Source organism: Lacerta agilis, chromosome 2 (genome assembly GCF_009819535.1).
Source record: "Lacerta agilis isolate rLacAgi1 chromosome 2, rLacAgi1.pri, whole genome shotgun sequence".
Taxonomy (NCBI): domain Eukaryota; kingdom Metazoa; phylum Chordata; class Lepidosauria; order Squamata; family Lacertidae; genus Lacerta; species Lacerta agilis.
In genome coordinates, this window is record NC_046313.1 from 98,613,307 (window position 1) to 98,640,662 (window position 27,356).

The 27,356-nt window shown below is 43.8% G+C and overlaps 1 protein-coding gene across 4 annotated transcripts in view; it reads right to left on the reverse strand.

The window, feature by feature from the left end:
- The window catches only part of PTPRG (protein tyrosine phosphatase receptor type G), a 565,261-nt gene that overhangs the window by 537,526 nt on the left and 379 nt on the right, over window positions 1-27,356 (reverse strand). The gene's annotated exons all lie outside the window — the stretch shown is intronic.

The following is a 27,356-nucleotide window of genomic DNA, read 5'->3' on the forward strand; positions in this document are numbered from 1 at the left end:
AATGCAGGAATCTTTTGCCCAACATGGGGCTCAAACCCATTACCCTGAGGTTAAGAGTCTTATGCTCTATCGACTGAGTTATCCCCAACGTAAGCATATCTAATTTCTTTTACTCAAATATAGTCCCACCCAATTGTGGGCAATTGTGCCCTTTCCTCTCTTGCATCTCTGGTTAAATCAAAAAGTTAAACCTTTTTATTTTTATTCAGTATTTCTCCAAGCCTGCTTGGGAAGTATTTCAAATCCCTCTGTGCCGATTTCCACTTAAGTTTCTGGAAAAATCAAGATTATAGCTTTCTTTTTAGACTCTAGCTCTATATGGGGCTCCATAAATTTCCCACATTCCTAGGCACCACCATCCAGTTGCTAGGAGGCTGAGCAACAAAGTGGCCTAGAGCTGGCATGTCCAAAGTCCGCCTCGGGGGCTTAATCCGGCCCGTCGGTTGGTGTAATCTGGTCCCTGTGGCAGTTTATTTTTTCTGGGGTAAAATCCTAAAAAAGATCAATACCGTAACTTTGGTCAGCCCTCACACATGTTCACTTCATCAAATCTGGCCCTCTTTGAAAAAAGTTTGGACACCCCTGGCCTGGAGCCATCACAGCTTCTTCTCCTTCCTTATTTAGCGGGCCAATCCAGATTTGAACTAAGGGAGAGAAATATTTTGCATGCCACATTGCCAAAAGGACTTGTGAGGCCAAATAATTCCAGGGTTACAGCATATGCTGGGCTCCGGAATCCCTCAGCACTAATTATATCACCTGAAATCCAGAAATATGCCTTTATAATGAGCAAGGTGGTTGTCACGGTAATAATGTTGCTAGCAGAGCATGACTGGATCAAAGGCCTCACAACTTAAGATTTAGGCCTGAGGTGGTATGTTTCATGTAAGACTGCAGTGGGGGGCTCATATAACTTAAGGCTTTCCCAATAAAAACAAATTCCTTGAGCCTAGAAAACTAGGTGCCACGGGAAAAGGGTAGGCTTAACGATCTCCATTTCCACTTCTGCAAATTCCAAGCTGAAGTGAGAGCAGAGTCTGCCCTTCTCAGTGTCGTTCTGGCCACTAAGGAACAGGCTCCCTAACACTGGCAGCGGTGGCTAGAGAGCATGCGAAAACTTTAAAATCCAATGCACTTTTAACATTTTCACGAATTTTAATCACTGTATCATTTGAATCTATTCTGCTCTGTGTTCTATACGAGTGTATGTCTGTCTATAACATGAGTTTGAGGGTGCTAGACAGTTCTAAATTCCTGGGCCCAGTAAGTGCTAGAATTTTTTCAAGCACTGGATCTACTAGCAAGGCCTGCTTCCTCATGAGGTAAATCACCTGGGAGATGAGCCATTAAAAAAACAAAGGAAAGGTGATGAGCCATTAAGGAAGCCAAGGAGAGGGAGCTCTGTGTCAGATACCAATTGGGGTCTAAGGTGCTACTGGAAAGAATCTTTGATTTTGTAGATACCAATTGGGTGAGGCCCCTTCTCCAGCTCTGAGATAGTGAGAAGAACAAAAGCCAGAGTTCAAAGTCTAGAGCAGGGACATCCAACTTCCAAGAGGTTGTTATCTACTCACGCGATTAAAATCTGGCAGTGATTTATCCCTTTTTGGAGGGTTCAGATCAAGGTTGTTGACTCTTTTTAGGGAGGAACGTCCCGTTTTGGGGGGGGGGGGAGTTAAGCTCTAATAAATGAAAAAAGGCGCTCAGCGATAGATCGCTAAGGAGACAGTCAGCCTTGCTGGGAAAACTCCATCTTCTGTTCTAGCATTCTAGAGGACGGGGGAGGGGGAGAGGCTGGATGGAGGAGCCAGCGATCTACCAAAACCTCCTGGGGATCGACCAGCCGATCCCGATCGACCTGTTGGACACCCCTGATCTAGAGGGGAAAGTTGCAGGCTGGAAAAGCATAAGAAAAGGCCGTGGCTGATTTCTGCTTCCATCCAAGGCTGTGGCTATGGGAGAAACAAGATCCTCTTGGGGTGTAAATGCTGTGAATCCCCCAATCGTAGGCTCAGGTTGTATATATGTGTACGTAAACCGAATGGCACACAGAGATTTGGGTTGTGTGCAAATACACACACACACACACACACCCCTTTAAAATCCAGAGTTGGAGAATACCTTTACTAGCATCAACCAAAACGTCACAGAAGTATGGCAAACTTTAGGGTTCCTCCAACATTCTTCATCTGGGAAGACGTTACACAAGGCAGAGCAGGAGAGAAGCGAGCAAGGAAAAAACAAAACCTGGGCTGATGGTGTAGCCATGGAGGTCAGCATGCAGTCTCAGTTCACAGATGGGAGACTGCAGGCTGAATAAATCCCTGTCTCTCAGGTGCTACAGGTATCAAGTTACACACCTGGGATAAAGAAACAATGGCTGCTCACCAACCCCTGAGAAATTAAAGCCTGTGTTTGCATGCCTGTCCATTGTTCTGTTCAGAAAGATTTATCAGCTGTGCTTGTGCAAGAAACAGGGGTAAAGTAACAGTCACACAGCTGAGACACAATAGCTTTAGCCCATGCTATAAAAAGCACCCCAAAGTTTCTCCAACTGTATCCAGTACTTTCTCTCCCTTTGTGATGAGTTCAACACACCCTACTCCTGCCTCTGCTGAAAGCTATTTCTCCTTCCGACTTTCCAGGTGTCACTCACTTCTGCTGAGTACCATTGATTTCACGGTATTATTTTGCTCGATCTTTTGCCGTCTTTTGTTTGTAACCACTGGCCCCTTTCATACATAGAGGTTGATTAAAAACAAAAAAATCCCACATATTCTTGCGTCAGCATTACTTACAGACAACATACAATTGCGGTAACACGGACAATAGGGAGTTCACGTGACCTAGGAGCTTGTGTGTGTGTGTGCGTGTGTGCTTTTCTTTTCAAGAGAATAAAATTCTAGCCTGTTCTAAGCAACTTCACCCATTGGCATGGTTTTAACATGAAGAATGCAAATGTAATCCAATATTTGCTTTGAAAAGATATAGATCTATGCAGCAAGTGTACTGCTGATGGCGGTAAAAATGCATTTTATTTAACAACCTTAATTTTTCCAGCCTAAAAAAAAAGGATTATTCACAATGCAACCCTATGCATATTTACTCAGAAGCAAGGACCACTGTGTGCAATAGGGCTTACGTACTCCCTGGTGTATTTAAAGATTACTGCCCCAACCTAAAAAGACTTCACAGCGAGTTAACTACTGAAGCAGTGGTGAAGGGGTAATACATTCAATCAGACTTGCTGAACACAAACTTGAAAATTATTCGGAGAAAGAAGGAACACTGAAATCAATGGGATGACAGTATAAACAGAAAAGTAATTCCCAGATCTGAGCTCAAATGACATTAATTCAGATTCTTTCTCATAAAAACAAAACATGCAGCCTAACATGACGACAACAACAAATAGCTACCCTAAAACAAAGGCTTCTGAAGGGTTTAATTAAGTAGCACACTATGCTTTAGTGCTATAGAAGCAGGCTGACAAGCGTTGGCACAATGACCCTAAAAACTAACTTCTCAGCCACCGATGTCCAAGGAGTCCAGCAGGAATCTACATTGCAACTTCATAATATGAAGTTAAGCTTCGTTCTTGCCCCCTGCCCCACGTGCGCACTTGAAAGAGAGCTGAGAGGCACTGGTCTGGTTCAGACATAACAGGAAACCATGGTTTCCCACTTATGTGAATGAGCTTCAGTTTCACATGCTTCGGTTTTCAACTAGGCACAGACAGTTCCGCATGATGTCGCTGGTTTGTTAAACTATGCTTAGTGAGAACTAGCCAGGATTGGCCTGCGGTTTCAGATATTGACTTGTTTTATACATATATAAACACATTCTTTAGTCAGTCACTGTTGGGTTTTTATTTTTGTGGAGGGGGGGGGAGTACTATGGTAAAGGTAACCCAGGGACCACAAAGAAGAGAGGAACAGAGTCATGCAGTTCTGCACTTTGCAGAGAGAACCAGGGTGTGAAAACTAACATTTCGCGTTGCTCTGCTTTGTGTATCAGAGTCTGGAGGAGAGCCAATTGAAATGGGTCAGGCTTTGTTTATACTACTTATTTCTCCACTGACATAAGTCACTAAATAGACCCAGGGGGAAATATGGACTGATTCGTCAATGTTTCTAGCAAGACAGAGAGCTGGCTAATGGCTTTATTGATTCTCTGCTTTGCTATACATTATATGGTACGCTGGATCAAGAGGTCCATACTGTGAAGAGGAGGATCGAGGCTGCTGGCAAAAGCAACATAATTCATTTCTAGCTTATCGGAAAGACGAGACAACTCTCTACGGAAAGATCCCAACAACACGTCTTCTGGGTACAGAGTGGCAAGCGGCAAATTTCAAACGCGGCCTTACGTTCGGCATCCACCACACACATAAACAGAGAAAAATGCTCTCCGGCTCAGCGGAGGCTGTTGCACACACTTGTCTCTGGGAAGGAAAGAGAGCAAACACCTTTTTAACATGGCTGAGCACATCCAAGTGGTTATCAATTCTGCAGGAGGCCCAATTGACAGACAAATTAAAAAAATTAAAGATTAGCACTATGGGGTTGTTTTAGCAAGTGAACGTGACACTAATAGAGCCCAAACGAGATAAGCTGGAGCAGTGAGTTATTATGTATGCACACAACAGGAGAGCACACTTTCCTTTAGTGAAATGTTTTTTCCCCAAAACCAGAGCCTTCTTTTGCAGGAAGGGAGAGATCGTGCGGGAATGTTTTGGTCACTTCAGCTCTAAGAAGCTGTGCATCTTTGCTCAAAATGCATGCAGCCCTTTAGTATCCCTAACAGAAGCACCCTTAAGAAACGAGGCAAAGCAACAACAAAACAACCTGAGCTCTACGTGGGATATTGTTCCCACGTTGCAAATTGAGTTGATATCTCCCTGGTGTTCTTCTTTACTTTCTGGCAGCGAAGTTAAAATGTGCATATTTAAAAGTAGCAACATAACAGATCAAGAACCAAGTGGAATTCTTAAAACATCTCTGCTCCTCAGCAAACTACTCACAGCTCCTGAATGAGACTGGCATTCCATTTTAAGAACCAGATTAACAGGGGCTTTTTGAGACACACGTTATAAATGTGCCTGTCTCGGATTTAAAGGCAGGGGTGGGGAAACCCAAGGCCCTCCTAACATTGTTGCTATATCAGCTGGGGGGGGGAGTTTAAGGTTACCAGATTTTTTCCAAAGAATCCGGGGACACTTTTCTTTTTTATGAGGGAAAAAAAAGTTATTTTAAAAAAGTTTGTTTTTTTTTAAAAAAGGGAAGTAATATCTTCTCCTTCTGTAGTCTCCTCTGTCGCGCAGCCTTCCTCTGGGCCCCGGCCTGCTCTCTTGGAGCGCTAGCCACCGTGGAGTAGGCTCGGTTCGGGCCTGGGCTTGGCTACGTGTCCTTGCTCTCCTACTTCTCCTCCTCTGCAGCGGTGGCAGCGGCATGGCAAGGTCGGGGCTCCCCTCTTTTTTCTCCTTCCTCTTTCTCTCTCTTCCTTTTCCTTCTACTCCCTGTGTCGGCGGTTTTCCTGGCCCCGGACCGCCGTTGGGCAGTCGGCCAGGTGGCTGGGCACTCTCGCTCCCGGCTCACGGGGGGGGTCAGCAGGTTCCCCCAGTTGATGCGCTGGGCGTCCCCAGTTACCCCTCGGCAGTTTCAGCAGCATCTTCAGCAGCCTGGAGCTGCTACTTCAGGGTTAGTGAAGCTCATAACCTGAAGCGTTCGTAACCAGAGGTACTACTGTATCTGACTTTTAAAGGTAAAGGTAAAGGGGCCACTGACCAATAGGTCCAGTCGCAGACGACTCTGGGGTTGTGGCGCTCATCTCGCTTTATTGGCTGAGGGAGCCGGCGTACAGCTTCAGAAGTCATCTAAAGACAGCCCTGTTTAGGGAAGTTTTTAATGTTTTATCGTGTTTTTAATATTCTGTAGGGGGGCCACCCAGAGTGGCTGGGGAAACCCAGCCAGATGTGCAGGGTATTAATAAATTTTAAATTTTATTACTACTACTACTACTACTACTACTACTACTACTACAAACCCATTATAAACCACTTTCTTTTAGCAAGAAAGGTGAAATCAGCTCTTCATTTTATGCGTCGGTGAAAACTGGCACACCCACTTTTGATTACTGGGTGGGAAAATATCTTATATTGCACTTTGACCCTTCCTTGCTCTCCCTCTTTCCATTTGCATTCCTGAAATATTATTGGGAGCCAATCAAGTGCAACATGGAAACGAAACCCTATTAGATATTAAACCGAAGCAGCTTGACTTGGGAGTTGTATCCAATTAAGTAAAATTCAAAGTAGACCCACTGATATTAATGGGCCAGCGTTGGTCATGCCTATTAATTTAAATAGGTCTAATCTGGGATTCAACTCAAAAGCTTTGTCTTTTTCTATTACTATTTTTTAGTTCAAAACAACACAATTTTTTAATAAAAGGCCTTTCATTCCTTTAAAAAAAAGGAAGTGTGGATCATAGACAGTCCTAAACTGTGGCAGCCCTAAAAAGACAACAAAAACAACTTTGTGTTTTAAGTGTGAGACAAGAAGCTCATTAAAAGTGTTGGCTCTGCAACCCAAGAGACACCCGCTCTACTGATCCGCAGAGGTGATACAGCATTAAGCTTTCACAGATATGCTCACAGCTCTGCCGGTAGGCCTGGGAATCTTTTCACAAGGACTTCTTTTAAAACACACACACAAAAACCCTTTCCTTGTTAATCCCAGTGTTCTATCAAACTTTAGCTCCAAGAGGATATGCTTCACAAATGGAGACCTGTGTGATATTAGCGGAGAGGTTAGATATAGGAAGTTCATCACACAATGCGGAATGGACCTTTGTTGCTCACAGGGTCTAGGATGCCAGTGAGATTTTCATTTTTTAAAAGGCTCAGAATCCTTGCTGGCCAATAGCAGGCCTTGGCAGTGAAACGCTGCACCTAAAATTATAATACGTTTGCAGCTGATGGCAAGGGGCTAATGCTCTTGAATCAGCTGTTATGATGCACAGAACAAAACTGCAGACTTGCACACATGTACAAATTCTAGCTTAGCCTTGAGCTCATTATAAGGGTGTATGTCGGCAAGTCTGTTTCCTTCATCCTTAGTTGTTTATCTAAAAAATGGGAACAAGAATTTAGAAGAGTACTGCAACAATTATTAAGCTATACGTAATAATTATAATTTGTCCAGGTGGCCTTTAAGGTGTGAAGGGATCCTTCTCGGGAAAATGTGGGGAGCTACAAGAAGAAGAAAAAGAAGAAGAGTTTTGGATTTGATATCCCGCTTTATCACTACCCGAAGGAGTCTCAAAGCGGCTAACATTCTCCTTTCCCTTCCTCCCCCACAACAAACACTCTGTGAGGTGAGTGGGGCTGAGAGACTTCAGAGAAGTGTGACTAGCCCAAGGTCACCCAGAAGCTGCATGTGGAGGATGCTTTCTGACAGGGGTTGGCATACAAACCCTCCATAGTTCTCTTTCAAATAGGTGCTACAAGCCTTGAGTTTACCAGACTCCTCAAACTACAATTTATTTTTCCACAAGCTTCTTGACTCCCCCAGGATCCTTCCCCGTTGGGACTGTAACAAGTAGGCTCATTTAAGCTCTGTTTACTCTTCTCCTCCTCTGATCAGCTTCTATATAACATGGGATCTCCTCACACCACTGTTCCCTTGCCCCTTTCAGAACACTTTGGGCAGAATCATAGAATCGTAGAGTTGGAAGGTACCCCAAGAGTCATCTAGTCCAACCCCCTGCAAGGCAGGAAATCTGGGGGAAGAGAGCAGTTATGTTATTTATAGGTTTGTTTTCTCAAACCTCTGGTATGAGACTGTTTGCACTGGGTGGGTGGGAGGTGGATTGTAGGGATGGGGGAGAAAATTGATTCAGTTTGGGTGAGGTTGCCTTTAAATGCAAATTACACGATATGTAAACCAAAACACAGCCATCCTTTGAAATTCACACTTCTCCCAATTTTGCAGTGCATTTCTCCAGCCATATAATGTGCACAAAAATGAATATATTACTGGGGGGGAAACGCAGAAAAAATTGTATTATTTTGGGTGGAACCGGTTTGGGAAGATACATACATAACAGGCAAAGTTTGTTTTTTTTAAGTGTTTATTAGGATAAATTTGCAGTAAAATGGTGAGGAATTTTCTTGAGTACTGTACATTGATCTTCTTACTGGTTTTAACTTCGGTTTTGGGTGTGTGGGGGTCAGCAGTACTAGAAATGTGGATGACTCTCAAAATCAGATGGGCTTTTAAGTGATAAGCCGGAGTCAGCAACCTTTTTCAGCTGTGGGCCGGTCCACCGTCCCTCAGACCATGTGGGGGGCCGGACTATATTTTGAAGGAAAAAATGAACGAATTCCTATGCTCCACAAATAACCCAGAGATGCATTTTAAATAAAAGCACACATTCTACTCATGTAAAAACATGCTGATTTCCAGACCTTCCGTGGGCCGGATTTAGAAGGCGATTGGGCTGGATCTGGCCCACGAAGGCCTTAGGTTGCCTACCCTGCGGATAAGCCATTTCACATGCTCCTGCCCGCACAAGCTTTTGGGCTCTGTTCATATATTTCAATCCACACAACTGAGAAGCTGCGGTAGTTCTTCCGGATTATTTTAGGCTCTAATTTACAAACAGAATCAAGAGAAGCAATTAAATGTTAAAGTGCTATCAGCATGTTCTCCTCGAGTGGCACCAACACTGCCATGCATGCATGCACACCCGCGCGACAGGAACTGAAGGAGTCCAATCTTGACACAGACGACTGGCTTACAAATTGAAATGCCGTTTCATTACCATTACTCTTAGGCTTTGTGTTGCAGAAAGTCGTAACCGGCGGCATTATAGGTGCCTTGTAGACAACACTACATGGGGACGTGGGGCGGGCAGGGACTGAATCAGTTGCAGACCTATAGAAACTCCCTTGAGACGAAGGTGGAGTTGTGCCGGGTTATTAATCATATTAAACTGCCTTTGTACTTGCAAGTATTTCGTTCCTGAAATCAAAAGAGGAAGGTTTCTTAATTGAAGGCCGCACTCCTCAACACACCTGCAGACATGCCGCCCCCTTCACAGTTAAACCAAAGAACAACAATATATTCGATTTCACAATCTACTTTTTGCCTCAGACAGGCCTCTTTCTTCTAAAGAAAGAAAAACAGCTAGAACCTTGCTTTCCTCTGGGTAAAATAGACATCCTTTCAAAAAAAAATCCCGCTACTAAAAGGGAGGGGGAACCTCTAACACAAAGCCCAGCTGTATAAACAACTGTCAACAAGGAAAACATGAGGTGTCAAACAGACACAGTATGCCACCACATCAGAGGTAACCTTTCAAAATGACAAGCAGCTACCCAAAATGGGGGATATGTGTGGCACTATGCAAAGCAAAGAGACCCAGAGGCGCTGCACGCAAACACACAATGAAAACCCGCGGTTTAGCGTTACGAGGGTTTGTTGCAGTGAGCATCAAGCTTACATACAACTCTGTTGCTGCCCAAAACCATGAGGAGGACTTCAGAACACTAGACTGGAGGCTGCTCCGAGCTGTCACCATTTCACATGAAGGATTCAAGCAACACACACCAGAATATAAAGTTTGCATGATTTAAGTGGGTTAAGGCAAAATTCTGGGCAGCGGATCCATTTGGGGTTTGAGGTTTCAGAAGTAATGGTGAAAGGTCCTGGAAATTGTGGGGAACCCGTGAAACAAATTAACAGGAAAGCCCTGCAATTCTCAACGTAATATAACCACCCTGTAAATTAATCAGCGCAAATGCTCAATAAAGACCAGGCACAGTTTAACCAGTGTATAAGCTTTGCGGAAGCAAATCAAGATTGGTGCTGAACAAATATGTCATCTGGAGAAGCTGTAGCTGTAGTTTGTTGTGACATCCAGGCAAATTATGGTTGGTATTAACTATGCTGAATGGAAACGAGCAAACTTGAAACTACAGGTTATGAAGCTGGTTTGTTTTCAATAACCGTTACTTAAGATTAAGTCACAATGCAGAGTTTGGGCAACACACTAAACGGCTGCTATTTGAAAACAGAAGCAAAAGCTGCTGACTGCCCTCGCAACTCCAGAAGAAGTGGGAGCATGAGAGCCCAAAGCTCATTGCAGCTCATCGCTGTAACACTAAACTATGGTTAAGCATTGTGCTTGCTGCTGAGTCTGTACTGCTATTAGCCTGGAAAAAATTATCTTCCTTACTTAAAAGTAAGAGCAGCTATCATTGTATTTTGGGATGGGATCACAACAGGGCACCACCTTTCAGCATGTGTGGGAATCATACGAAACCCTCCTCTCCTTTATTGCCCGCTACTGTGCATGTGCAAACAGCGACTGCCCACTCCTGCACATGCGCGAACGTTGGCAAACCCACCAGTTACTTCTGGGTTTGCTGTGGTTGCAACTTGGAACAACTGTAAGAAGAGGCCGTGGTAAGTAGAGGTTCGACTGGTATGTGGAAATATAGGCAGTGATATGGGGCTTTATTTTCTGTGAGTTTTTTTAGCATTGCATATGATCAATATGAACGGATGGATGCCAACTGCAAGAAAGATAATAGACAACCTTGGCAGTTTCATTGTCTTCTACTTTCGTTTACTAAATACAAGTAAAGTAAACATGCTTAGTTAAATCACTTGCTGTCTAGTCCACCGGGAAATTTCCTGATGCAAACTACCCAATGCAAATTTTCCCACCCAAAAATTATCCAGAAAACCCACATCACTATTTGCAGGGGCCAGGTGCTTTTGCCAATACCGTCTTGGATTTCCGTTTCCGACAAATCCAAGCTGCAGTGCAATCCTGTGCAAATAAGTTTCACTGAGAAAAATGGGGCTTTACTCCCAGGTAAGTGTGCATTTTTGTTGTTGTCGTTCAGTCGTGTCCGACTCTTCGTGACCCCAGGGATTATGTTATTAAATAGAGAACATGTCAAAGGCAAAGCTATGAAAATTCACTTCTGTAAGGATGGCAGACTTATTTGGGACTTCTAAAATTTGACAGGCTCAAAATACTTAGTCATTTTTAACACGTGGAAAGTTATGGATTTTTTTTAATTTTTATTTTTTGGTCCTGATTTTCAACACAAAACATTTTCCCCCAACCGCATACCCCAGATGACAAAAGCACCAAAGAACAAACACATCTTGCAACCAGGTTTTTTTTTTTTTTTACAAAGGTAACAGCGCATTTATTCACAGTAAACAAAAGAGGAACACTTCTGTGCATAAACAATGTAGTAAGAAACAATTCCAAGACAAATCACAGTTTCTGAAAGCGCTGTCACTGAGCTCGCACACTTAACACTTACTTAAATAGTTAAAGAATCACAAAAGGTGTTGCAGTGGAATACAAACAGACATACATAACCCATATAATCTGATGTAAGACCCTTGGGCACTGAAGAAAAATAAACAACTAATTTTAGAATCCAGAGGACTCCATAGAATATGATGCAATGCCTATCAACAGGTATGTTCAGGTTATCGTTTCAAAAGCTGCAGTTGGAATTTTTAAGAACCAAGCTCCCCAGCTAGGGCATCTTTCTATTGTTTTCTTTTTTTTAATCAAGAACTAACACAAAGAATATGCCCTTTCACCATACGAACAGAGGCAGTCTTCAGGAGTTTGTGAATCTTGACAAGACTCCCGCTACAGGTCTTGTTTGCTTTGCTTTGCTCTGCAAATTTTCAGAGGATCTGAAAAAGTACAGCTTGATAGTCCCATTGTAGATGTTAACAAATAATATTTCTATCCAACTTTCGGGGTTACTGTACGTCCAATATCAGTCCCACTCAAGAGCAGTAGACTACTAAAATTAACAGGCATGACTAACTTAGGTCCATTCATTTCAGCCGGTGTTGGACAGAAGACCTCTTCCATCTGAGAATTCTCACATAACCAAGAAGATCAGGGTTCTGCACTGTGTTGCCAGACCTCCAGGTACGACTTACACTCTCTGGGTTTACCTGGCTCCTTCCAGGTGGCATGTGGAGGGCTTGAAACTGCTCTCTCCCTGCTCCCAATTAACCTCAGCTCCAACACAGTGAGGAGGGCTGCAGATACAGGGATATGTAAGAAGGGGAGGGCTAATGGACATAGGAACATATGTGCCTGGGTATAGGAACAAGTTAATTTGGGCTAGTGTAGCAGTCACTCTGCTGTAGCTTCTCCCCCCATGGAAATGTTAATATCTGGAAACAAAGGCACTCAAGTGAGGTCCATCGCACTGCAACTGCCCATCCAAGCACTGACTGGTCAAGAGCAAGGAGGCCAATCAGACAGGCCCATCCCATCTGCCCTGCCTACGTTGCTCTAGACTTCCAAAACACAGTCCTGACAGCATGGGAAGAAGCCATGTTGAAGCACTGCCTGTGGGATTATGATAATGTGCCACTTCGGAGGGTCTCCTAAACCTAAAGAATGGGTTTTTCAGTGGTACAAGGAGCTACAGGCAGTGGGGGTTAGGCAGACAGATCTTTGGAGGCAAGAGAGTGTGGTTTGCTCAAACTCTTTCCAAACCATCCACGCTCCAAACAAAATTTTCTCAAAAATCAATTGTTGCTTAAGGGGGTTAAGCTTCCTCATCAGATAAAGCCAGTCCTTTTCCTGTAATATTAGGACTTCAGAGCAGCCAAGAGTAATAACCCAACAGTTAATATTTATGGTGATGAATTCCCTGGGAAGAGGGACTGATTGTTAAATCACTGTGGCAACTGTAAGGGGGAGGCCCTAGGGGTCTCTTAGCAACTCTTAGCACCTTTAACAAACTATATCTCCCATAATTCTTTGGGGGAAGCCACGACGGTTTAAAGTGGTATCACAGTGCTTTAAACGTGTGTAGCAGATGTGGCCGAAGTGCGGTCAGGTGCAGCCGCACTATGGACTCCTGATCAGAGGTGAAAGGAATTGTGTCAGTATCTCTTCCTCCCCAAAAGCATGTGGGGAGGGGGGAGGGAGGGTTTGTACAAATGTCTCATTTTGCCTGCAAGAACAAGATGAGATAGCCAGTCGATTCTGGTTTCCAAGAGGCAAGCTGTCAAAAGACGGGCTTTTAAAAGCATTATATCAAGAAGACAGGCGTGCTCTTCATGAGAAAGGCGGAAACAAGAAACAAACAAAAAAGCCTTAAAAACACACACATACACACAGCTGCCACATGACTACATAATATACAGCATTTTGCTGTTAAATACTAGTGTAGATCATCTTGGCTTGTGCTGTCTTTCATTTAGTATCTGCAAGCACAGAGAAGGATTTTTTTTTTTAAAGGTAGGTTAAACACAAAAGCCTCTGAACATTGTGGAATTCCTTTGCACAAGTTCTCTACAGAAGACACCTTCACCCCCGTATGGTCCCCCTTCATCACACACACAGCCCAACAAGACAACGACAAAAATCTACCGGCAGCATACACTATGGATAAAAAACAACCTTAATTTCAGAAGCAATTTGCAGATTGTATACACACACACACACACTGCTACCTCTTCATCATTTACTGCCACATGCGTGCAAAAAAGGACAATGTGCCACAACTGAGATGCCAGGGTTGACGGCAGGTGCAGCCAACTTCCTAATTCTATCAAATGGCGCATCATTCCAATTACGTGACGCTCAAGAACTCAGACAATCCGGTTGCTAAGTGCGCCGAGCGGTTATGTATTCTCCAGTTGCAGGCAACGCATGCAAAACATCATACAATATCCCAGATTTTGCCTGGAGACTACTGCTTTATTGGAAAGCCAGCTAACTTACATAGCTGCAAGGATATTCCATTCAATACAAGCAGAGAATAATTCTATGGGTTTTACAGTTACTTGGGTGCCAACCAACCATCTGCCTCTTTCCCCTCATTTGTTCTTCTATATCTTCGGCTCCTTTCCACCTCTAAGCAGAAATATTACATCTCTCTGTGGCACATCATTTTATGTAGCGGTGAGCCCATCAGAGAAAGGACAGATCAGTCCTCCAGGGTTTATACAAAACACGTACACACACACAGGTTGGCTCAGATCTATCGGATTTTATATCCTCAGCTCAACTAGATCCCAGAAGCATACACAGAAATGGAAGGGAATGTCTGCCATTTTATCATTGAGCCACCTTGGTTTTAAGAGGATCAGCAACTGGGTTAAATAAATTGCATGAGCTTTCTTTAAATTTGCATACAAGTGAAACAACAGTTCTGGTTAAGGGGGAAAACACACACATAACACAGAACTTGTTTTTAGGTGTATGCATTTGCTGAAGCAGGCACCATCTTAAGAGAGACATTCCATCTTCTGTGTGCATGCTAATGTTTCTCAAGATGATTACCACCTGCTGTTTCTGTAATTACTTGAATTAAAAATAGCTTAAAAAAAAAAACATGATGTCCAATTACTTGGGAGCACCTTCCTGAAAATCAAAGGTGGTTTTTCCCTCCCCACACAAATCAATTTATCTTCTAAGCAGACAACTAGATTATGCAGTTGACTCCTTAGTGGTACATGTTGTTTTGCCCCACCCCAATATTCTATGAGTCCTCAGTCAGCTAAACGATACAATCAATAAAGCAAGTAACCTGCATTCGAAAGATGTCAGAAAGGGACAGGAAACGCAACGACAAAAACAAAATCCCAGCAGGTTACTTTCGGCTTTGGAATTAATACAAGCCAAAACAGCACGCTATGTTATCAGTAGGCTTGAGGGGAAACCAAAGATTTGCAGAAGTACCCCCCCAAAAAAAAGTGGGGGGGGGAAACACCTCAGTGATGACTGAGCATGCTCAGTGGTCAGAATGATGGTCAGCTGAGTGTTGGTTGAAGGAACAGGGATGGAAAACCAGGGATGGGGAACGGGCCTTTTCAGCAGTGGGTCCCCGTTTGTGGAATGCTCTCCCCAGGGATGCTTGCCTGGCGCTTTCATTACATATCTTTAGTTGCCAGGTGAAAACATTCATCTTCGACCAGGCCTTTGGCTGATTAGCATTCTACAGCCTTTTAAATATGTTTGTAGGAGAGGGGTTATTGCTTTGTGGTGTTTTTTTGTTGTTGTTCTTATTATGTATCTTGTGCTCTCATTTTGTATTTTTAACGTTGTGAACTTCCCCGTGATCTTTGGATGAAGGGTGGTGTCATGTCCGCAAGGGGGTTGCTCATGAGTAACGACAAAGTCCGTCTTGTCTTTTAACAGTTTTATTGTGTAAAACTATTTACAGTGCGGAGCTACCTAAAAACATGACTGCCTAGTCGCTCGAAGAATCCGGAAGTGCCTGCTTTCTGCTACGACCCCAACAAAGGAATTTCGGCACCCTAAAGTGCCGCCTCCCCGGTCTCTTGACCCCTCTGCACAGCTCAGGCGACGGAAGTGGCATTTCCCCCTCAGAGTGGGTCTGCCGGACGGTGCTGGGTCTCTGAGCAACATCCTGGAGCCCACGGTCCACCTGGCTGCCTGAGGATAACTTCCTCCTCCCCAGGGGAGGTGCTGGACGAACCGCTGGGAGATGTATCACTAGACAGGAGTGGCTGGGGCTGCCTGTACCCAACGCGACCTTGCCTGGCCGCTGAGGGCAGACCCCTGCCAGGTGGTATATAAATTTAATAAATAAGCAGAAGTGGCTCTCTTGCAATACAGGGTGAAAAAGGATTGTGATGCGCTGCAACATGTAGCTGCAGGTCAACTTGTAGCGCAAATGTCAATTTACTTCCAAGGCATGTGCTCAAGATCAGGGTGCAAGTTCTATGAGAACAAAGCACTTTACTTCCACTTATTTCTTCTCAACAGGAAACTTCTTTAGGGTGGTAAGTTTAATAAGGGAAATACCAAAGAATCCAACAGCGCCATTATAAAGAGGCACAACTAGGAGAACAAAAAAAAAAACTTTCTTGACGCTACCCTTCATTACAAACGTAACTGATTAATTGGGAGCAGACTCACTAGGAAGATAATACGCAAGTGCCGTAAGAACAGTAACATCAACAAGAACCGAGTTTATGTCAAGTAGCTTCATTGATTTCATAAATGTGGCAATTAAATAAATGACAAAACTATCAAGGGTAATATGCCTCTGTTAAGACTAAGTAAAACTTGCAATTCACTTTCCTCCATTTCCCGGTACTGCTAGTCTAGTGTGATACCCCGACGTCCTATATGGCAGTGAATATGGCCTTTTGGGAATGAACTGGGAGAAAAGCAGCACGTAAAGTCTTGGGGAGAAAAACTATAATGCTGTTGCGAGAATCTTGTGATTCTCAAATTATATGGAAGGGCAAGATGAATAAGGAAATATTAAGAGTAAGTGGTTAAGACGGAGTGGAACTTGAGCCTCAAAAAACTGGGAAACAGTATACACCTTGAGGCATCAGTCAGGCGAAAACGTTGCTCTTTTGTTGCATTGGGCAAAAGGCCCTTCTTCTGAGCTACGCCAATAAAACTCAGAGACTAGAGGAGCTAGGAGTCCATTTTGTTTTCTTTATTGCAAAGCAATAAGGGTTACAGTCGAATAATTTCCGCAAGCCTGCAACCCCGCCCAAAGGTCTGGGCAGGGGTATTTATAACATTTCAGACAAAGGATTTCAATTTAACCAATCATATTTCATTACATCATTTCAGTTTAGTACGCATGTACATTACCTAATCTAATACGCATGCGCGATAAGCTTTTCTAACTAAACCTTGATTCTCAGAGATTGTTACATTTTCGTTAGTTTGCGTGCATGGGAATCTGTGTTAGGCCTTTGTTCTATACTATACTTTGACCAGGCCTTTGGCCGATTGACATACGATACCCTTTTAATACGTATTGTGGAAGGGGGTGGGTTATTGGGTTGTCTTTGCTTTTATTTTTATTATGTATTTTTTAAATTTTGATTTTATGTTGTGAACCACCCTGAGATCAACAGGTGTGCAAATTTAATAAATAATAACAACTAACGAAAAGCTCAGTTTGTAGAGGAACAGTGCCGAAAAGTCAGAACCAGTATCATCCGAACTAGATTTTACAGCACTGATTAATGTGAGGGTGGAGAAGCTAAGCCCTGGTCTGTCTTTTCAAAATGAGTGCCCTATATTCATGAGCTATCAGAAGGCAAGATTTCATCAAGATAACATCTGAGAGCAAGCTTTCACAATGTTTTGTGAAATGCGTGTTATTGGTATCTTGCATATTCCTGCTGCTTGGAAAAAGCTTTGAAGTGAAAACATAAGAGATGCAAAGCTTTTTATTATATACTGTGTTGTATGTTGTATTATTCTGAGATTTATAACAGCAGCGGCAAGTTTTTTTTGAAAAAAAAAATTCACGGCTTGCAGTTTAAAAGCTCTATATAATTAAGTCTTGGAAAAAAAGAAAAGAAAAAAAAACCAACCATGCACACAAAAAGCTTGCAAGCAGGAATACATAATCATAAAAGAATCACAGCTTGGTGTGAACATAGCAGCAATTAATAATATATTTCTCAGTAATAAAGTGAAAACTGTAGTAACTTAAAAGCAAACAGAAATTAGACTCCCTCGTAATTCCGCCCATTATAGGCTTCAGCATATTAGAGACAGGTCTTTATTACTTACACCCCAGGGCTCAGAAGTCTGCACAGCCAAACAACAACAACAACTGCGCGCCAGATCTCAGGATATGTGCATCTAACACGGAATCCAAGATCTGGATCAGAATCCTGACCATCTCAAGCAGATTGTGGCTTTGCACTTATTAAGAAAACATACACACAAAAAGGCCGCCTTTGTATGCAACAATAAACGATGGTTAACAGATTAGTACCAGTCTTTGTATGCAACAATAAACAATGGTTAACAGATTAGTACCGGGATTGAGCAGAGCTCCAGCATGCACTTCCCCAGTGCTCCCACTTCGCTCTTGCCCTTGAGCAAAGGGAACAATGCGCCATGATGTCTTACCTTGTTATTACAACTGAACCCAAGACCGTGGTTTGCTTCTCCCATTAAATCATGGTTTGTTCGTGGTTTATTCTAAGCAGATGTGCACAGTCCAGAGGAGGAAATAAGGGCCACTTTACACATTACTCAGAGGTGATCCTAGGCTGATCCTTACAACTGAGTAAACACAACCAACAGGTCGTTACAGTCAGTTGTGACACCCCTGGCATGCCTATGTCTGTACAATACATATATTCGCATACACTTGTTTGTCAAATTCACACACTTGGGCTGTACATGCACACACCTACAGGAAAAAGGAATCTTGTGAAGTAGCTCTAAGACAGAGAACCTGCACACACACACACACACACGTAGTTCTTTCTCCAAATTCTCCAAATTACATTTTCAGCTCAGTGGTGCCTTACAGGATTGGGAATGTCATGGTGGGGCGCATCCAATTAATAAGCGAAAGCATCTACAGAGCATATTTCTACCTCTCTTCTTAAAGGCTTACTGCTTACCCATATATGCCAAGTCCCAGCTACAAAACTAAAATTAAGGGGTAGGACACACCAAGCTATATAGCAAAGACATTTAACTCATCTATACTGATCTTCTGGACTCGCATGGTTAATTTTAATTGCAGAATCTCATATCTGAGTGCAGAACTCAAGAAATCTACCCTCAAGGAGCTTGTGTGGCATAGTGACTAAGAGACTGAGCTTCCAATCGGGAAGGTGAACATCTCACCTTCTTTGTTTACAGTGGTACCTCAGGTTACAAATACCTCGGGTTACAAACACTTCGGTTTACAGACTCCGCTAACCCGGAAGCAGTACCTCGGGTTAAGAACTTCACCTCAGGATGAGAACAGAAATCGTGCACTGGCGGTGCGGCGGCAGCAGGAGGCCCCATTAGCTAAAGTGGTACCTCAGGTTAAGAACAGTTTCAGGTTAAGAATTAAGTTCGTAACCATTTCTGAAGTTGACAATGCCACAACAAGCTGCTCCCTGGTGCTAATTTCTTCCTTTCTAAGGAGCTTCACGGCTTCCTCAGTATCTCATTTGCGGCAGCCAAAGCATCACATCAGGAGTCACAGGAGAACGGTTGTTCAACATGAAGACTTTGTGCAAGATTACTTAATGCACACACCTCACATTTAAAGCCCTCATTTACCCCAATCTGAAGCAGAAAGCAATTTAGCCCACCTCACTGCAGAAAAACAAACTACCAAAAACATAGAAGGAAAAACACTTAACCAGAACATCCCCAAAAGAACTGATTCTGCTAATACTCTCATCCTATATCAGCTGATTTACGTTTTTTTAATCATTATTATTTCCACATGCAGGTCCCTACATGTAAGGGTTGCATTTGACAGTGATGCTCAGCTGAAAGCAATGCTTTTTTTTTCTTTTTTTAATCGGAATCACAGGAAGGAAGCAGCTTCTGGCTTTCCTCTCCTGAGCAGCCCCCTCCTTACGCACACCTCTCTAAATCTGCTCTGGAGGGTTGAGGGACACTCCAGAACAGACTGGGGAGCATGGAGGGATGCAAAGGGGAGGTGGAACTGCTGGAAACTGCTTCCCTCCCTGTTGCTCCATCTGCTGAGCATCACTGCTGGATGCAACCTCTGTTTCTAGAGGACCAGCTGTAATCAATTTGTTGCACAGCAAAAACACCCAAGAGTTAAGTTATTGGGGTGTAACATTTTGTGGGCCAGAGTCCACTTCAGCCAGATACATACAGGCAAACGTAACTTTTGTTCCGCACATTAAGTGGCCCAATAAATGTGCACAAAACGAGGACACTTAAATGGAAGCCCTGACACTGGTATTCAGTTACACATCTTATGCTCCATTTCCCCCAGGAACTGGCAGCGTACTATTTTCATTCCACCACTGGATGTGCCGAATTTCTGTTTTCCCCTCCCTCCCTCCCTCCAAACCCCCTCGCTGCATTTCCTAAGGATGCACAGTTTCCAAGACTGCTTGGAGGTTTCAAAAGCTACATCCTGGCATCATTAACTGAAAAAACCAGCTTCTGTAAGCCTGCTGGTGGATATCAAACTCTCCTCTCAGCTTTTCCTCTGAAGCCTGCTAGCCAGCTCATCTGCCACTGCCTGGGAAAAAGAAGAGAGACATTTGACATTCTTAATCTGCAAGGACTTCATTAGGCACTACAGGAAATATAAAGTATGGCGAGGAGCCAGGGGTGAGGGGGAGACAATCGAAAGGAAAGCTACCATTAAAATGTAGATGTTTCATCTCCATAAGGCGATAGGAGTTAACACAAGTCTTGGGGGGCCCTCTCCTGTACATTCCATACTTTCTACGAGACAACACACACACACTTGCTGTAGACAAACACAAATAAGCCCGGTTTTCCAAACGCATTTAGAGAGAGACACTTCTATAGCTCAGAAGAATACTCAGCAGGAGAATATAAAACTCAAAAATAAGTTTTCATTCAGAAACATGAAAACCAAGATATAAAATCATGCCTTTCAAAAGCTTACGGATACAGTGAGGACATTAAAACCATACAATGTCCCGACCGAGCAGGATTTATCAAATGATTATAAATCTGCTCCGCAAAGTATATTTTTTGTGTGCAGCCCAAATCAGAAAGCCCAGGGCAGAAAAACAACTATGGTAAGTGGTTTGCAGGGTTAGATGTGGGGAATTTGCAGAAATAATACATTCATGTTATGTAAAACGATGAAGGTGTATGTATGACAATTAATATGTAATGTGAATTGACAGAAAATAAAAAATTAATATAAAAAGGTAAGTGGTTTGCTTGTATGTACTCACACACATGCCAATAAATATTTTTATACATATAAGACACAGGCTATCATCTAGCACAATCTTAGGAGCACTTAAGCCTATTGATTTCAATGGGGCTAAGACAGTGGATTGTGGCATATACAACATTGTCAGACAGCTACAGAGTACCTGCTGGGGAAAAACAGGTCCTTTCTTCATATACAAGGTTGAGGTCCAAATCAGGCATCTTTTTTCATTCTTATTCTTATCTCTTAGCATATGCCATTCTCTTTGGGACACTGCATATGTTCCACCAACGCCAGGAGAATTTAATCATTCTGTACCATGCACTGTACAATGCTAGTTATTTTTGCAGGTATCCATGTACCTACTACAAAGTGCCCTATATAAAGAATGCAACGTGGGAGAGGGAAAATGAACTTCCAACATTGTTCGCCTCTTGCCGGTAAACACTATTGTACCAAGTAGCTTCTTTCTGGGAGAGAAAAGGGACACCACTGACTGACACATCTGATCAATGATAGAGAACACTTGTGCTTCAGTCCAACACGAAGTTAGGCTTACTTCTGTGCAAGCATGCATAGGGGTCTGCTGTGAAATGCACATCATCAAGGAGTCACCAGCTTTCATTAAATATGGCTTCTTCTTTTTTAAACTAGCGGGGGGTATATGTGCCTAATTTCAAAAGCAAAATTATTTGCAAAAGCAGCCTAAAATTCCTAACACAACTATTATTCATAGTTTAGGTACGAATATACTTTCAGGATGTTATGAGTGCCAGAACAAAATAGCTTTGTTCTGCCTATTTGCGTTTGTTTATTTGTTTGTTCAGCTTCTAAACAACAGATTTAAAGCACAATCCTAAACAATAAATCCTCAGAAACAAGGCCCCCACCCCGTACCAAGTTTAACTATACTTAAGCCCTGGTAGGTGTGTGCTGAACTGAAGCCTTGGATGCAGAAATGGTGACAAGTCCTTTGCCATGATGCAGCCTTGCAAATAAGTTACCAGCCTACTAAAAGAAAAGAAAAAAGCCTACACGCTCATGTATGCCCCCTTTAGCTTTTAGGCTAAGGGACATAGGGGGAGGGATGTTTAGCACATTGTTTCCCTATGGAGTCATCGGATACAGTTCTTACTCATCACAAGCAACCAAACCATTGCTTATTTAAAGGCTTGCCCTATTTCCTGCCCCATAAATACTTCTGGGATCTCCCACCAGTGTGTGTGTGTGTGTGTGTGTGTGTGTGTGTGTCTATGTTGCATTGCCTTTCCTGAACAGCTGCTGCCCAGTGCATTTGTAAAACCTGCCAATTCCTGCAGTACATTAGCACATTTCACCAGGTGGGCCAATGCAAATGTTCTGCAGGCGATGTACAGCATCCATCAGGTAAAGTGACCACGTAGTTCCCTTCCTCCTGGTAACCAAAGCTGATGCTGGGAGAAGCTTTAGCGTGCTCATTTCAGGACAAAGCGTTGTTATGCTATTTTAGATCTCGCAAGAACTTGGCTAAGAGTAGAAATAATCACCCCCTCTCTTTGTAATTTGGGCTGCTAAGCACATTATAGCATACCTGCTTTTGTGATATGCAGACAGTGAAAGAGACTTGAACAGCTATGTGTTGGGCAGAGATTCCCCACTAATAGCTACTTCAAAGCCTGACATCTGCCCTCCTTAAGTGTTAAGCCCAAACACACCAATGGCTAAAACTAGGGAGGGGCTCATCCAAGTTCAACCTTGACCTTTCTGCATTGAAAGGGAAGAGCTTCTAAGCACGTTCAGCCAAGCACGCTTAGACCTTCAGATCTTCCCATTCAATGAAGGAACGTGTTTGGTGGACTTGGTAATGAAGCATGTAGGTACCTTGGAGTGATGCTTGCAAATGCACCTCTCAACTCCCTCTCTCTCTGCATGTTAAGGCTGAGGGCTGTCATCAGCATCCATTCTCCTACATCTTGATTCCACAGGTGCTACTGCCTCTACCAACCCTCTTGCACCACATCTCAACAAAGGTGGCGTCCAGGATCCAGAGTTTTTGCCTGGTCTTGGTAACCCGCCCAGATGTGTAGCTCCCATGACACTGTTATTCCACCAACGTGGGGAAGTCCCTTCCTTGACACCACATTGAACTTCAAGTGCTTCCAAAGCATAACGTGACCACAGAGAGCTCAGGAGAAGGACCTGCCAGGAGGCTGGAAGGACATTCACCATGACAAGTGTGGCGACTGAATCTGTAAGCACCTGATATGCAGAAAACCGTCCTGCGTCCTACCATTCTAACACACCTGACCCGCTGTGTGTGACAACTGTATTTGAAGGAACAGCAAAACACTAACTTGAACGGCAGTGACTGCGTTTGCACATCAAGTTAAACCACTCTGATTGTTTAAGTACGATTTAATGAAAACAAGTTGCCTGTTGGTGGTGCAAGCTGCTCAAATGTTCCTGCTCTGATCCTCCAGGCTTAACAAACCTTGGCTTGTTGTGCTGTCAGAACCTGCAGTCATGGTTTATTTCCCCTACATGCCCAGGTTCAAATGGCATGACAAGCCAGGGCTGCTGCTCCCAGCACAGCTAGGAACCAGGGGAGCAGCGAAGCAGGGGACTTTTGAGCAGTGTGCATCAGCAAACTGTTCGTTCACATTAAACCATAGTTAAACATTAACTATGGTTTTATGAGATATGAGGACCAGGCCTATTAAATTGATTCACACAAGTGCTGTATACCTTTTCTGGAGACAATTCTCCAGGACAAGGTCTCAAGCAAATGTCTGTCTCAGACCTGCACATGGAGTCCTCTTGACTGGAGAAACCAAGGATCGAATCTGTGTGCTAAACATGTGAAATAACCTCTCTAGTTCATAACCATAAGCACTCTTCATAAGATACAACTTGCCTTTGAACAAAGATTCATCGAACCTTCTTTTATCCATTATTGTTGTCAATATGCGGTGTATCTCAGAAGCCACATCTCATACACACAAGTGCAAGCAGAACAGATCTGCATGAGTCTGCGATGCAAGAAGTGTCACCATAGTCCGAATTCCATTTATAATTTTGCAGCACTTACAACAGTGTCGTATGAAACTTACATCAATGTGTGTTTTCTTGAAGTGATCCTGTAAGCCTGCCTTCTAAATGTAATTACTGCACAATATATATAAGAATTGGAAAGAAAGGTGTCACTTGTACAGGCGAGATTGAGAAGAAATCAATTTAAAGAAGATAAATGCTTCTTCTCGAGAGCTGCAGAATTTCAAACAGTGAGAAGTTTTAAGCCCCCTTTCTCCACCTTCTCCAACCTTTTCCGAATCAAATTGAAGGAGCTACTAGAACAAGGTAAGGAACTTGTAGCCCAGGGGTCCTCAAACTAAGGCCCGGGGGCCAGATGCGGCCCAATCGCCTTCTAAATGTGGCCCACGGACGGTCTGGGAATCAGCGTGTTTTTACATGAGTAGAATGTGTCCTTTTATTTAAAATGCATCTCTGGGTTATTTGTGGGGCATAGGAATTCGTTCATTTCCCCCCCTCCCCAAAATATAGTCCGGCCCCCCACAAGGTCTGAGGGGCAGTGGACCGGCCCCCTGCTGAAAAAGTTTGCTGACCCCTGTTGTAGCCCAACAAGATCTGAATGGCCATGCGTGGCGTCCTTAATCCTTGACCAGCTCTCCATGCTTTAAGAATCCCCACTCCCACTTCAAGAGACAATTTCAGATGCAGTTGAACTATTTGTATAGATGTCCAGTTTTGCTCTTTTACAGTACAATCCTACGCATGTTTACTTGAAGTTAACCACACTGTATTGAAAAGAGATTACTCTCAGCTTGTGTGTGTGCATGCACATGTACAAAATTGCAGTTTTTTAAACATCTTTCTTTCCCCCCACCCCGTTACACTTTTATTTCAACCCATAAAATGATCCAAGATAGAAAGATGGCATCAAAAAGGTCAATGTCACAAAACTTTCTGCTTTTAATCTTAGCTATAAAGACGTGCTAATAAAAAAAGTATTAAAAGCCTAATAAAACAAGCCACGGCATAGAGGAAGTTGCTGTGGGAGAGGGGGTGTAGATGCAAATCACATCAAGTGACTGTAGGGTTTCCTAAAGTTAGGCTGCAATCCCATTCCGTACCCGCTTAAGAGTACGCCCCATTGAATTCAATGGGGTTTCAATTCCTAATAGATATGCCTAAGATCACGCTTCACATGGTTCCCTTACTATCCCAGTTTGAAGGTCCCCCATCTACCTGAAGCATATTTGCAAAGCAATGCTGCACATAAAGTAAGTGCCATGGAGCTTAATGGGGCTTTCTCCCACTTAAGCAGGTACAGGATTGCAGCCTGCTCCATTGATCCGATTTGGGTTTTTCTTGGACATGTATAGGATTGTTCTTTTAAGTGAACAAGTCAACCGGTAACCTTTTAAGCATTGTGTATATGCATTTTGTGTGTGTGTGTGTGTGTGTGTGGTGATGTATAGCAGGGGCATCTTCCTACAGGCAAATTTGCTAGCTACTCGCCCCTACCAGAAAGAAAAAAAGAATGGATGAAAAAAGTTTTTCATGGAAATGAATTAATTGGCAGTTGTTGATTTTTTGTTTTGTTTTGTTTTACACTTTGTTAGTAATACATAGGCAGTTTTCAGATATTCCTATTTCCGGCTGTGGCATGCAACACTGTGCTGATATGAAATGCTGAAGGATATGGTATGTGATTTAAAAAATAATAATCATACCTTTACAGCACTTGGAAGGGTTAATGCTAAATTTAAGAACAGCTCTTTCTCAGGAGATCTGTGTGCATATGTTGGGGGACTTTGGGGATATGTGTTGAACAAAATCCAGGAAAAGACTGAAGCTCTTCAGTGCCTCTACAGGTCCATCTATGTTACTGTATATGGTGGGAAAGGGGAGGGGGTAGCGAACATCTCTCTCTCTCTCTCTCTCCCCCCCCCCCTCTGTCTCCTCCAAGCTTCCCTGACATTTTTAACTTTTCTCAGCTCCAGGCTTAAGCCTGCAAAAGGGGAAGGGGGAGCAAGTTTGCTGCGCTCTGCAACTGTTGGAGAATCTTGCCTTAAACCAAGGTTTTCCACTGTGCCTAAGAAGTGGGGGGGGGGGGAGACAGCAAATGCAATCATCTCCCCCCCACCCCACCTCCACCCGCACACATTTAACACAACACAATTCCAAGGAGGCAGGAGACTCAAGTAAAGGGGAATTATTTTTGGCCATGCCCAGTTCTCCAGAAAGAGGGGAGGCTTGAGCCAGGGTGGGGAAGAGAGATTTTTAGGCCAGCAGTCTCCTGTGCTTTTCAGAACCCCCCCAATTCTCCTGCACCTCCTTATCCAGGATCTGACCTTCCTCCAGTCCTAACTCATTAACATCGCCCTCCTCAAACCCCCCCCCTCCAATCAAGGTCAAATGATGTGACACCAGCCCATCTTATCAGGCTGAAAGGTGTGCAGAAATGCTGCAGGTGAAGGTGGAAAAGGTCAGGAAGGTGGAAAGGAAAAGGGTTTAGCCATCATCAGGACCAGCATCGCTGTCAGAGGCTGCCGCCCAGCTGTTATCTCTCCTCACCCAGGTGGCATGGCTGGAACCCACTGCCTGTGCACACACAGCCTTTAGCACAGAGGAGGGAAAACGCATCCTCCCCCCCCCCCAAAAAAAGACACGCACACACAGCTAGCATTCCTAGGGAAGCACTGCACCAAATCTGAGATTTCAGCAGGGCAAGGGAAAGACTACAAAAGAGGGAAGGTGTGTGTAACAAAAAGGGGGGGTGTCCACTCTCTTAACCCCCCTCCCAAAAAAGAGATGAGGATGAAGGAGTTTAAGGGGGGGTGCAACCCCCTAATTTTGGGGTTTGTCTGCCTGCTCTTCCTGGAAATTCACCAAGCAGGAGTGGGTTTGTGGGTTATTGGTTTTTTTTTTCGGGCGGTGGGGTTGGAGAGGTTTCTATGTGGCTGCTAAAAGGGTAGAGATAAGGCGAGCGGATAGGCGGCAGCACTATTATAGTGGCAGTCCTATTAGACACACACACACACACACACACCCCAGGTTGAGGAAGGGAGAAGCGGCGCTGGCGGGCACAATCACACACAGCCACTCATCACCGAGGCAAGGCTGGATGGGATCACACTACGCCGCTACACGCTGAGCACTGCGGGAGGAGCGCCGGGCTCGCTTGCTCTCTCTCCTTCATTGATTTGCCACAAGTATAGAGCGGGTGATGGGCTGGAGTAAGAAGGGAAAGAACCGGAGGTTGGTTGTTAGTGGGGGGAGGAAGGAGAGAAAGAGAGAGAGGTGGTGGCAGGAGAAGTTGAGAAGAGTGGTGCTAATGGGCTCGAGGTTTTGCCCTCCGTTCCCCAGAATCTCCCCACCCAAATAGGGGTATCCTATTGCTTCCCCAAGAAGCGAGATTCCTTTTCGTTATCCTCGGATCCAGAGTTTCACACGCACAGACGTATTTTCCAGCAAGCAGCAGCCAAACACGCCTTCCTAGGAGAGAGAGGGTGGTGGGATCGGGTAGATCTATAGATGTACTGGGTCGGTTGGGGGGGGAAGCACGCCCTTCCCCACCCCCCCCTTTTGGTCCACACAGTGACAGCACACACACACACCACAAATGGGGGCGACTGGAG